Source organism: Alexandromys fortis, unplaced genomic scaffold (genome assembly GCF_014885135.2).
Source record: "Alexandromys fortis isolate MF-2015 unplaced genomic scaffold, M_Fortis_MF-2015_v1.1 scaffold_23, whole genome shotgun sequence".
NCBI classification, from domain to species: Eukaryota; Metazoa; Chordata; class Mammalia; order Rodentia; family Cricetidae; genus Alexandromys; species Alexandromys fortis.
In genome coordinates this window covers 6,793,900-6,803,760 of record NW_026067907.1, presented here as the reverse complement: position 1 = coordinate 6,803,760, position 9,861 = coordinate 6,793,900, and the positions used below count along the sequence as shown (strand labels likewise).

At 44.1% G+C, this 9,861-nt stretch overlaps 1 long non-coding RNA gene across 2 annotated transcripts; it reads left to right on the top strand.

The window, feature by feature from the left end:
• The first annotated feature begins 1,014 nt into the window (after positions 1 to 1,014).
• LOC126497676 (uncharacterized) lies at positions 1,015 to 9,861 on the top strand. 2 transcript variants are annotated; one of them, XR_007590663.1, is made up of 5 exons: positions 1,015 to 1,242; positions 2,277 to 2,512; positions 6,133 to 6,199; positions 7,650 to 7,980; positions 8,624 to 9,861. It is a non-coding gene; the product is annotated as an uncharacterized lncRNA (long non-coding RNA). The 2 variants fall into 2 exon arrangements; XR_007590664.1 differs by lacking the exon at positions 6,133 to 6,199.

The following is a 9,861-nucleotide window of genomic DNA, read 5'->3' as shown; positions in this document are numbered from 1 at the left end:
GAACCCCATCCACTGGCGAGTCCCAAGCCTGAAAAATTTGAAGTCAGTTAAGGAAGCAAGGTAGGGCTCAGAAGGATGGAGACTAGGAACAAAAGTCCATGTTTGTGAGGCAGTATAGTGCCCTGCTTCTGAGGCCTGCACGTGGAATCCCTATAGTGTGATCCTGTGCTCCATACTAGGGCAGTCAGCTCAAGTCACAGAATGACCTAGAACAAACCATCCCGGAGCTCAGTAACTTTCAGGAATAAGCCATGAGCCTTGTGTTTTTCTAGGTGTCCACCTCGGGAAATGATGGCCACACACAGCTCAACAGTGTCTCTCATTCTCCAGGGTCAGAAGGACAGCTAAGGAATATGTTGTAGGATTTAGCCTTTTGTTTGGGAACTGTTTCTAAATTTTTGGTTTTGTGTCCTGAGGATGGAACACGCGTGGAGGCCCAAAAATGTGAGCCTATTTCCACCTTGTCTGAAGGTCAGAGAGTTTTAACTTGTTCAAAGTTGTTGACAAGTGTGGCTGTACACCCTGAGCTTAGGTGTGGATACTTGGTCTCTTTGACATTAAGATGGCCCAGACAGGTAGATCCACTCCACCCTGACCACTGGTCAGGATATTCAAGCTTACTTCTGCTCCTTTTGAAATAGGAGGTTTGACCTTGGGAGTGGCTGCCTTTGGCTACGTGATCTAGGGTGGGTTCACTGCCTAAACAACAGAATGCTAATGACTTGACGTCTCAAAGTATTGAAGCAAATAACTGTTCCTGCTGTCCTTTGTGTCCTGTTAAAGCAGTCTTTTGTCTTCTTCCCCCTGTGGTTTTGGGGTGTAAAAGTGTGTGGAAGGTTAAAAGCAGGGGGAGTTCAGTACTCACTGGAACTCCCTCCCGACACTATCCTCTGCTTCTGTTTTACTATTTTCATGCACGTGTCGTGCCTTTACTAACTTTTCTAGTCCCCATGCCCCTCCTCTGGTAAGAGGTATTTTTGTTGACTCTGGTCTCCCACAAACACACACTTGACCTTGTACACACTAAAGGTGTTTTATCACTGAGCCACCCCGTGTGTGGCTCAGTGATAAAATTACACTGTGATCAATTACACTGTATCAATTACTCAGTGATCAATTACACTGTATTTCCCGTGTGTCAGCTGGCTCAAAGTCGAGAGTCTGAGAAGGACACCATGTCCACCAGAACCAAGAGTGTGGCTGTGTGGTCCGACCACAGAGGACTGAAAACTGCAGCAGCAGGTAAACTGAGCACAAGTGCTATTGCAGTTATTGCTTTTATTGAGGACACTAGGAGAAGGTCAGCTTGTCTGGTATCTACCAATGTCAAGTGGAAAGAATGAGAGATTCAAAGCCAAACAAACAGGCCTCGGAATCCGGGTTCTTACACAGAGTTATAGACGGGGTCTAGACGAGAGCCCATGTGATCCAGAGGAGAAATATGACAGGTTAGAAACGGACCAAGAAAAGGCCAGAGACAGAAGCAGCTGGAGCCAGCCTTAGACGAATCCTACCCAAGTTCTATCTTGTTCCGTCTCTATAGATCCTGTAGCTGCAAACCGTAGGGCATGCTAGCTCTTCTCAAGAACAGAGTCGTAACAGACATGTTATATCCCCAAGTGGAGACATTATTCCTCTCCCAAATCTTTTCCAAAATCCCATAGGTTATCAATTTTTTGCCTTTTTCTTTATAATAATAAATGTCTGTGTTTTCAAATGGTTTGCCCCAAAGGATGCAAAAATTATAGCCTTTATACATACAAATATGTTTTAAATATACTGTACCATTTTACATTGAGAGTTCCTTGTTAGAAGATTTCCTATAATATATTGAGCTTGTTTAAATATATTTTGAAGTAGATTTTTCAAATTTATGGAACTGTAAAGTTTTTTTTTAATTTTACAATTTGTAAAATTTGCTTGATTTTGAGATGTTATTTTGTCCAAAGCTAAAAATCTATACCATTTGCATATCTAAGACGGGAATTAGTTTTAGTTATTCCAGATAGTAATCAATTTTGCATTCAACGTTAATAGTAAAATCAGTATAATTGGTTTTCATATTTTGAATAATGATGCAATTGCTCATAATCAACAGTGAGACGATGTGTCTGATTAGGATAAATGAAAAAAGTGATTCCTATTTAAGATTTTTGACCTCTAGGTTTTAAAATTAAATTTCAAACCCATAGTGGTTTGAGCAACATTTCTGAAAATGTCAGAGAAATCCAAGCAACCATTTTCTATCAATCTGTTTCTTATCCTGACCAAATCAGATCCAAAATAGACAGAAGGATTGCAAAACAGTAACTCAAACACGAGCCCGTGAAAGGAGATGCGGCCATCACATTCGAGCCCAGGAACAGATGGAGTTTCGGCCTTTGCAAAGATGACACAGTACCCTGCCTTTCGTAGGAACACCAGGGCTATCATGTCCCATGTCCCTGCTGCCCCTCATCCTGGTTCACGGCACAGCTTCCGCTCCATTTTTATCCAGCCGCAGATAATGGAAGTAAGAATTTTATATTGCCTATAAAAGCCTTTAAATATAATTGTGATTGCTTGTGGTAACTTGGTAGGTAAAAGGGTTGAGACCAAAGGCTTTTGTTTCATTCCTGCAACCCAAATAGAGGGAAAGAGTGGACTCCTGAAAGTTGTCTTCTGATCCCAATACGGTGTACACTCTCATACACAAACACACACACACATACACACACACACTTTTAAATTAAATGACAAATACAGTATTAAGTATGATTATGGCAAAAATTCCAAACATATTAACAGTAAATATACTGTTTTGTATACTTTGCTACTAAACAAAAAAGTGGCTGTGTTATATAATATCACATGTTTTTTGATGCAGTGATTAAGGGGCCACAATAATGGCTCAGCAGGGAAGGGCATTTGCCACTAAACATGCCAATCAAATTTTGAATCTCAGGACACACACAGTAGGAGGGAACCGACTCCTGCAAGCCGTCCTCTGGCCTCCACGTATGTTCCATGGCATGCATGCTCATACCCACACACACTCAGGTACACAAACACACAAAGAATGATTAAGTAAATACGTTTCCAAAACGTAAAAGTACAATGCTTACAAAATAAGGATCAACAATGCATGAATCCATCACTTAACAAAAATATATAGACAAGAGCAGTTGAAATACATTGAAAAAAGAAATTTAACATCAGGGAATGTAAAAAGAAATTTAAAATCAAGAAATGTAAAATTAAGAATGTAGCTAACAGTGGGCACAGGAGACCGCTTCCTACGTATAACATCAGCAGCACAGACAGTAAGGGCCTCATTGAATAAATGGGACCTCATGAGACTGAGAAGCTTCTGTAAAGCAAAGGACACTGTCGCTAAGACAGAAAGGCAACCCACTGACTGGGAGAAGATCTTCACCAACCCCGCAACTGACAAAGGTCTGATCTCCAAAATATATAAAGAACTTAAGAAACTAGACTGTAAAAGGCTAATCAACCCAATTATAAAATGGGGCACTGAGCTGAACAGAGATCTCTCAACAGAAGAAGTTCAAATGGCCAAAAGACACCTAAGGTCATGCTCAACTTCCTTAGCGATCAGGGAAATGCAAATCAAGACAACTTTAAGATACCATCTTACACCTGTCAGAATGGCTAAAATCAAAAACACCAATGATAGCCTATGCTGGAGAGGTTGTGGAGAAAGGGGTACACTTATCCATTGCTGGTGGGAATGCAAACTTGTACAACCACTCTGGAAAGCAGTGTGGCGGTTTCTCAGAAAATTTGGGATCAACCTACCCATGGACCCAGCAATACCACTCTTGGGAATATACCCAAGAGAGGCCTTATCATGCAACAAAAATATATGCTCTACTATGTTCATAGCAGCATTGTTTGTAATAGCCAGAACCTGGAAACAACCTAGATGCCCCTCAATTGAAGAATGGATGAAGAAAGTATGGAATATATACATATTAGAGTACTACTCAGCAGTAAAAAACAAGGACTTCTTGAAGTTTGCAGGCAAATGGATGGAAATAGAAAACACTATCCTGAGTGAGGTAAGCCAGACCCAAAAAGAGGAACATGGGATGTTCTCACTCATATTTGGTTTCTAGCCATAAATAAAGGACATTGAGCCTACAATTCGGGTTCTTAGAGAAGCTAAAGAAGAAGGAGAACCCAAAGAAAAACATATAGGCATCCTCCTGAATATTAACCTTCATCAGGCGATGAAAGGAGACAGAGACAGAGACCCACATTGGAGCACCGGACTGAAATCTCAAGGTCCAAATCAGGAGCAGAAGGAGAGCGAACATGAGCAAGGAACTCAGGACCGCGAGGGGTGCACCCACACACTGAGACAATGGAGATGCTCTATCGGGAACTCACCAAGGCCAGCTGACCTGGGTCTGAAAAAGCCTGGGTTAAAACCGGTCTCACTGAACATAGCGGACAATGAGGACTACTGAGACATCAAGAACAATGGCAATGGGTCTTTGATCCTACTGCATGTAGTGGCTTTGTGGGAGCCTAGGCAGTTTGGATGCTCACCTTACGAGACCTGGACGGAGGAGGGTTTTCCTCGGACTTCCCACGGGACGGAGAGCCCTGATTGCTCTTTGGGCTGACGAGGGAGGGGGAATGGATTGGGGGAGGGGGAGGGAAAGGGGAGGCGGAGGTGGGGAAGAGACTGAAATATTTAATAAATAAATAAAGAAAGAAAGAAAAAAAAAGAAAGAAAGAATGTAGCTAACATATTCTTCTGCCAATCAATAAATAAAAGATTTAATTTGAAATCACTTTTGAAATAGTAATATATTCAAGAAAAATTTCGAGACCTTTATAAAAAGCCTGGTGAGCTGGGTTTGACCCCCTGAACCCGCGTAAAGGTGGAAGGAGAGGCCCAACTCCACAGAGCTGTCCCCTGACCTCCACACAGTGCCATGGTACATGTAACCTCATACAATAAATAAAATGTGAAGTAAATTTAAAAAAAAAAAAGGAGCCTTGATTAAATGTGAAACAAGGACTTGACTAGGAGAGAACCGGATCACGTCCGTGGTCAAGGAAGCTTGATTGCCAATCTGTCCCTTCACGGGGCACTGCAGTTCTGTGCAGATCAGAACCCTCCGGTGGCTTTTTAATCAAGATGGTTATTAAGTTCTTCGATGTGCTAAAATGCCCAAGGGTAGCCTCTGAAGATAAACAGAGCAAGACAGGCCTGCCACCTCCACCGGCCACAACAAAATGCAAAACACAGAAATCTTACGACAGCCGTCTTCCAGTCCTAGCGTTATGGGCGACGGCTGATTTCCTTACAGTCTTGCTTTCTTAAGTCATTCGCGCTCTGAAAAGGGGAAACACATAAATAGATGCAGTAAAATGAGACGTGGAGGGAAAGAAACTAAAGGAAGATCCATGTTTTCAATCACTTAGCCAGTGGTTCTCAACCTGTGGGTCTCAATCCCTTCAACAAACTTGTCTCCAAAAAAACTTACATTACAATTCATAACAGTAGCAAAATTGCAGTTATGAAGTAGCATTAAAAGTAATTTTTTAATTTGGGAGTGACCACAACGTGTTGAGAACCACTGACTCCAACAGTTACAATGTAACAACAGGCGCCCCTCACTAGGACACTGTGTGTGACTCTATGACCAGTCATAAGGTGAACTTCCCGCAGACTCTCTGGTCATGTTCTGCATCGCTTCAGCCTGTATTTCCGCACACACAGAGATACATAGACAGATATGGATATCTATAGTATCAACAGATTTCACACAGAGATACACATAGAAATACGGATTTCAGTTTTATCATTTTCACTGAAGTAAAACATTGCCATAGCTGAATTAGGAGTCCAAATGAGGCTCGTTTACCCTTCACATACAATGTTGTTTTAATGTCAGAAATCCTTTGTAGGGCTGTTTATTTTCACGGTACTGTGGATAGAGTCCTAGGCTCCCCGTATGTCAGGTAAGTACCCCACCACTGGGCTACTCCAGCACCAAAACTCTATTTTTAAAGTATTTGACAGTTAAGCACAAGTGGGACATTCTGTTTTCCAGGCCTGTTCTCGGAATCAACAGGTCCGTTACTAAAAACCTTCCATTGTATCCTCTTTTCCAGGAGAGATGAGACTTCTGGCCTGGGGGGCTGGACAGTGTCCACTAGTGATGGCGTGGCAGGGTTTGGGGTGAGTATGACCTTCAGGGGCGGTTTCCAAGCCTTCTGGTGAGGGATTTTTATTGCTGAGCTCGGTGGGCTCGGACACTTCTCCTTTGCTGTGACACGAGGTTACCTGATCTCCCTTACAAGAAACCAGTAAATATTTAATGGCAACGTGTCAAGTTGCTTTATTTTCCTTAACTGTTAGTTTAAAGACTGAAATGCATCTAGGCTTGGTAGCAAACACACGTTGTAGTCACCGCACCGAGAGGTGAAGGAGGGGCAGCCGGAGGCCAAGGCTTCCTGCGCTGGGTGCACAGCAAGCTTTACATGAGACCGTGTCTCAATAAAATAAAATATAAAATTTAAAACTGGAACGAAGTGGACTTCAGAAGAGTAAAGGGTGCACCTCCAAATCCCTGCACACCTTCCTCCTCCACATATTTCCTGGCCCCTGGGCTTCTTTTCACGGTGACACCAATTGTAAAGATGATGCAGACTCCTGGAACTTCAGGCCCTGGTAACAGGAGGGACCCGATGTTGGGTCTGTCCAAGGGCTCCTCTTTAGTTCTCTCTGCTTCGGTTTGTGCTGTTTGTCTGAGGTCACAGTCGAACAATAGGAATCAGTTGCAGTAAAACAAATAAGACAAAAACTCCTTTAGATTCTTTCTTGCCTTGGGTGGATGGTATAAGAATGACCCAAAGAGCCAGCAGAGAGGAACCATTTGTTTCTCTAGACCTGGGGTAAGATTTTGCTGTCTTTTCTGTAGCAGGGAAAGCCCCTGGGGACACAGCTTCTGGCCACTCACTTTCTCCTTTTGGTGGATGTGGCAGCTACATTAGCCCATAATCAGCAAAGGACCGCCTCCAATGTGCACAGAAAGGCCAAAGAGGGCTAGAGTTTAGGAGTGGGCGGAGGATGTGGGGAGGGTTTAGGGTTAAGGTTCCTGAAGGCTTAGTGTCTCACTGTTAAGAGAGGTCCCTAAAATAAACCCCTATCAGGTCTTTTTAGAACACTGTTCTTAGTGGGTGCTTGGTGCAATCTCTCTCCAGAATGCAGATCCGTCTCTGGAGAGGAACCCAGTGGGCAGCTTCCCAGGACTGCCATGTGCTCCCCAGAGCTCCCCAAGCCTTTCTGTGTAACTTTGCGTTGTGGATTGGTGACACAGCAGAGTAGACTTACTAGCCTGTGTTGACTCTGTCCCAGGCACAGCCCTGTCGTTTTTCCATTATTTAAATCATTAGGTTCTCATAACAGCCTGACTTTGTAGTTTCTGCCTCAATTTGAGGATGGGAAAATGTATGCTTGCACTGGACTAGGTTCTCTTGATGGAACTAACGAAAATAAAGTTGCAAAAAAAAAAATTAAGGTAAAAGAAATCACAAAACAGTTGGTACCAAGAGGCCGTAACTCAATCTTACCAAAATATTCAAATTAAGAAAAGCATTTATGTCTCTTTCTTCCCCACATTTTGTAGCACGTGTGTACACAAGGCATCATTAAATTCTTGACAGTTCAAAAGTACCAGTAGAGATTTCATCCTTCAGTTGACCAGAGTGATATTTCTTCAGTTTGGGTCTGTCTGTTTTTATTAAATGCCGAAGGCATTTTATCTTTGGCCAAACTCTGAGCCCCAGATCACTGCACCCTGCAACAAGGGGAGTTGCTCAGCCCATGGATGAGAAGAGCTGAAACACAGAAGGAAAAGGAGACGCCATCTGGACCCCTGAGCCCGGTGGTCTCTGGCGCAACTTCCAGCTTTCCCCACTATGGCTTGTATGTGGACTCGCTCTACCTGCGGATTTATGGTAAGAGAAGATCAATGTAAATGAAAAGTAGGGGTAAAATGTAGGAACTAAAACTCCCCTCCATCCCCTCTCCTTGCACAACAGCCATCGAGAGAACTCACCTGACCTTCTTTCCCCCAAACTACCTGATGACCAAGATCACATCATTGTATCCCTGTCAGGCCGTCCACTCCTAGGCACAGTTAGCATCTGTGGGGACTCACTCATGCCCAAGCCAGCTCACTCCCTATATTACCACAAAGACCCGCTACCCTAAGTCTGCCCCTCTCCTCACCTCATTGCATCCCTCTGAGCCGTCATCATGCAAAAGCTCACTTAAACACCAAGATGCCACATCTTCTCCACAAAGCCCAGCAGCTGTGTATTGGGCTGAGGGTACTACTGCCGTTTGCCTGTGCTTTTCTCGTTGTACACAGCAGCGGGACTCGCTGAGGGTCAGTTCCAAGCCCTGCTCATGCCGATGCCCCTTCCAGGAGTCACGTGGCTCTCTTACTCCTTCTCGTGAGACTCTGTTTGCTCTTTGAGGGTTCACTTGACTGTGTCATTGCACTAAGATCTGCACCAGCTGTTGTGGGCACAGTGGTGGTCCTCTCCAAGTCCCCATGGCCTCAACCTCACTCTTTATAACTACATTATCCCACAGGTGTCTCCAGAACAGGGCAAACTCGTGCTCTGGGATTCCCACAAGCAGAAGCCCTACCAAGCTTCGCTGAATTAGACGAACCCGCGCTAGCCAACAGTGATGGTCCGTGCCAATGAAATGGCCACTTCAGCCAGAGATTTCCAGATGACTGCAGACAGCACCACCATGAGAACAGACTGGTGACTCAGCCAAGCCTGGATCCCGTCCTAGCTGCTGCCAAGCCATCTTAAACCATTGGACGCCAGCTTCCTCCTCTAAAATGCTCTGGTGACAACAGGACCCTTGCGTCACAGTGGTCAGAAGGGTGAACAAGTCAACACTGGAAAATACACATGACAGTCCAGGCAATGGAAATGCCTCCAAACGACCAAGTGTTTAAAAACCCAAAGGGCCTAGATCCACTGAAAGGTGGTTTTATTATTTCCTTTTTTCTTCCATTGATCTCTTACAAATCAAAATCCAATTTCATAAGTGTTTTCTCGTTTCAGCGGAGGACTCCATTGTCTACTTCCCAGGACAAGAGGGCAGTCTGTGCTCCGTTAGGAGGTGGACAGCTAAGGATGAGTGAGCCCTGCAATCAAAGGCCTGGAAAACCCATGATTTACCACGGAAACCGTGACAGACCTTCTTGTTGACACCCAGCCCACCCAACCTCCCCCTCTCTCCGTTAGGCCCCCCGAGCCCCTCAGAGTGGAAGCACAGAGGCCAGGTGCTGCTGGAAGCCCACTCTATGGTTTGACTTCACCTTCCTCCCACTTGTCTGAGTGGGCTGTGCCACAATTACTCAAGGGCCGTGGAGGGCAGGGGAACTACAGGCCTTGGCACCTTCTGACTGTCCCCTGAGTCCCCGGTGAACATTATACCCGAGGCTAAGATATTCCAGGCAATGAAGCTCACTTCTCATCTGAGCACGGGAATTGTTTCTGAGAGCAAAAGACCCTGAAGCAGGCCCATTGTCCCCAGCAGCCACTTCCTTTAAGAAGCTGCTCTCTGTCCTGTCTTAAAGAGGTTCACCGTGCTCTAGTAGCTGTGGACCCAAGGAAGCCTTTTTTTAAAAACCAAAGAAAGGTTTGAAATTTTTAATAAACTTTATTTTTAAAACTTACCAATAAATTTAAAAAAATTACACACCAAAGGTAGCCAGACCCAGTCTACATAAACCAGTGAACTTCTATAAAATTAGAATAGGCATTTAGAATGGAATCTACATTGCTTCATTTTAAATTTTACACTTTCAG